The sequence below is a fragment of the Neofelis nebulosa genome, chromosome 2 (assembly GCF_028018385.1).
Source record: "Neofelis nebulosa isolate mNeoNeb1 chromosome 2, mNeoNeb1.pri, whole genome shotgun sequence".
Lineage (NCBI taxonomy): Eukaryota > Metazoa > Chordata > Mammalia > Carnivora > Felidae > Neofelis > Neofelis nebulosa.
In genome coordinates, this window is record NC_080783.1 from 68,522,583 (window position 1) to 68,525,485 (window position 2,903).

The window sequence follows — 2,903 nt, forward strand, 5'->3', positions numbered from 1 at the left end:
AAGCAGGCTCCAGGCTCTGAGCTGTTAGCACAGAGCCCAACACGGGGCTTGAACCCATGAACCATGAAATCATGATTTAAGCCAGATGCTTAAACAACTGAGCCACCCAGGTACCCCTCTTTTTAAAATTTTTAAAATATGTTTACGTATTTTTGAGAGAGAGAGAGAAAGTGTGTGAGTAGGCGAGGGTCAGAGAGAGAGAGGGGGCAGAGAATCCAAAGCAGGCTCTGCATTGACAGCAGAGAGCCCAATGAGGGGTTCACTCATGAACCACGAGATCATGACCTGAGCCAAAGTTGGATGCTCAACCAACTAAACCACACTGGCACCCCAGAATGCCCTTACTTTTTTTAAGTTGAGCCTGTTTTTTGTTGTTGTCTGTTTGTATTTTTGGTTGAAATATCTAATTGTACATTTATTTGCATCAAGAGAACATATACATTAATGAGAACTATCTCTGAAATAGCAGTGAGATGGTACAAAATTTAGAAATAGGGCTCATTTATTTTTACTGTCAGCTTTGAATTTATTTTTATATCTATTGCTGTCTCTACTGTATTAGCTGAAAATTGTTCTATTTTATATGTGTACTTTATTATGAAAACCCATAATACCAAGGAGTCTTTTGTTTATTTATTTATTTAAAAAAATTTAATGTTTATCTATTTTTGAGAGAGAGAGAGAGTGTGAGCGGGAGAGGGGCAGAGACAGAGAGAGAGATACAGAATCCTAAGCAGGCTCCAGGTTCTGAGCTGTCAGCAGGGGCTCGAACCCACGGACTGTGAGATCATGACCCCAGCCGAAGTCAGATGCCCAACTGACTGAGCCACCCAGGTGCCCCAGGAGTATTTTATTTTTAAAGAAATATTTAATCATAAAATATTTCAGACATTTGGAAAAGTAAACAAAATAATAATCCTTACTTCCATGGACACCTCATTAAAATGTTAAAATTGCTCTTGATTTGCTATATTGGCTTGAGGTGTTCTCATTCCAAAAAATAAATAATGAAGATTTGCAGACATAGATAAAGCCCAACCCTAATTCCTGACTCTTATTCATTACCACATTCAACAAGCTGTCTTCAGTTGGTATGTATTCAATTCCATACTTTTACAACATATGTATGTATTTTCAAACAATATAAAGAATTGTTTGGGGAGTTTGAAAACTGTACCTAAATAGTGCCATATGGTCCTAATGCTTTTGGAACTTATTTCTTTAATTTATAGCATTATATTTTGAGATTTATCTATATTGATGCATTGATGTGCTTTGGTGCAGTTATAAAATTTTATTTATTTATTTATTTATGTATGTATGTATGTATGTATGTATGTATGTATGTATGTATTTTATTTATTTATCTATTGTTTACCTACTTCCATACTGATAGGCAATTAGTTTGTTCTGAATTTCATACTCGTACAGATTAAAGAGTGAAAACCTGTTCCATGCTTCCTTAGGAGAGCCTTAAAATTTCACTAGGATGGGTAACAGAGGGTAGAATTATTTTCTTAGGGTGTGTGCACCAACCAATTACTTTTGTATGTTCACATTGCTTTCCAAAGTAATTGTACCAATATAAGCTCCATCAGCACTGTATATGCCTATTTCTCTACCTCCTCACCAGCCCCTTGCCATTACCAGATTTTTAAAAATAAATGCCAATCCAATAGATGTGCAATTCTTTTTTTTTAATTTTTTTAACGTTTATTTATTTTTGAGACAGAGAGAGTCAGAGCATGAACAGGGGAGGGGCAGAGAGAGAGGGAGACACAGAATCTGAAACAGGCTCCAGGCTCTGAGCTGTCAGCACAGAGCCCGACGCGGGGTTTGAACTCACGGACCGCGAGATCGTGACCTGAGCTGAAGTCGGACGCTTAACCAGCCAAGCCACCCAGGCGCCCCTAGTTGTGCAATTCTATTTCAGAGTGGGGTTTCATCCACACTTCTCTGATTACTATTGAAACTACTTGACTTTTGCTTGTTGGCCATTTGAATTACATCTTTAATATGTTACCTGCTCATGTGCTTTGTTCATTTTCCCATTAGGATATTTGTTTCTTTCTGATTTGTAGGACGTCTATATATTGTCTATTATATATATTGTAATAATGTCTTCTAGTCTGTCTCTTGGTTTTTAATGTGGTCATGGTGTACTTTTTCACACAAAAGTATTTGGTAGATATTCTAATTGAAAAAATACATTACAAACACAAAATAGGGGCACCTGGCTGGCTCAGTTGGAAGAGCATGTGACTCCTGATCTTGGGGTTGTGAGTTCAAGCCTCACATTGGGTATAGAGATTACTTAAAAATAAATAAATAAACTTAAAAAATACAACCAATTACATGTTGTTTAAAAGGCCCAAAATTAAAATCTAAGGTTAAAAAAGGTGGGAAATAAAGTATGGAAAAAGAAGTATTAAATAACACTAAACTAAGATGCTAGTATAGCTATATTAATATGAGATAATGCAAACTTTAAGACAGGAAATATTACTCAAGATAAAAAAAAACATTTGAGGAGTGCCTGGGTGGCTCAGTCAGTCAAGTGTCCGATTCTTGATTTCAGCTCAGGTCATGATCTCATGGTTAGTGGAATTGAGTCCCGCATCAGGCTTTCTGCCATTAGTCAGGAGCCTGCTTAGGATTCTCTCTCCCTCTCTCTCAGCCTCTCCCCTGCTCGTGCACTCTCTCTCTTTCCAAAAAAAATAATAATGATGAAAAGATCAATAAAACAACATGATATACATTTTTATAATGCATGGGTCTAACAAAAAAAAATCTTAAAATATATAAAACAAAAATACATAGAAATAAAAGGAAAAAAAAGCAAATCCATATTTAGAGTGGGAGAATTTAATACACCGCTGGGCTGAAATTTATCAGGGACACTA

The 2,903-nt window shown here is 36.3% G+C and overlaps 1 non-coding gene across 1 annotated transcript; it reads left to right on the plus strand.

Annotated features, from left to right (window-relative positions):
• The first annotated feature begins 2,231 nt into the window (after nt 1-2,231).
• On the plus strand, nt 2,232-2,304 carry TRNAR-CCU (transfer RNA arginine (anticodon CCU)). The gene has a single exon. It is a non-coding gene; the product is annotated as a tRNA-Arg (tRNA).
• Nucleotides 2,305-2,903: the final 599 nt, after the last annotated feature.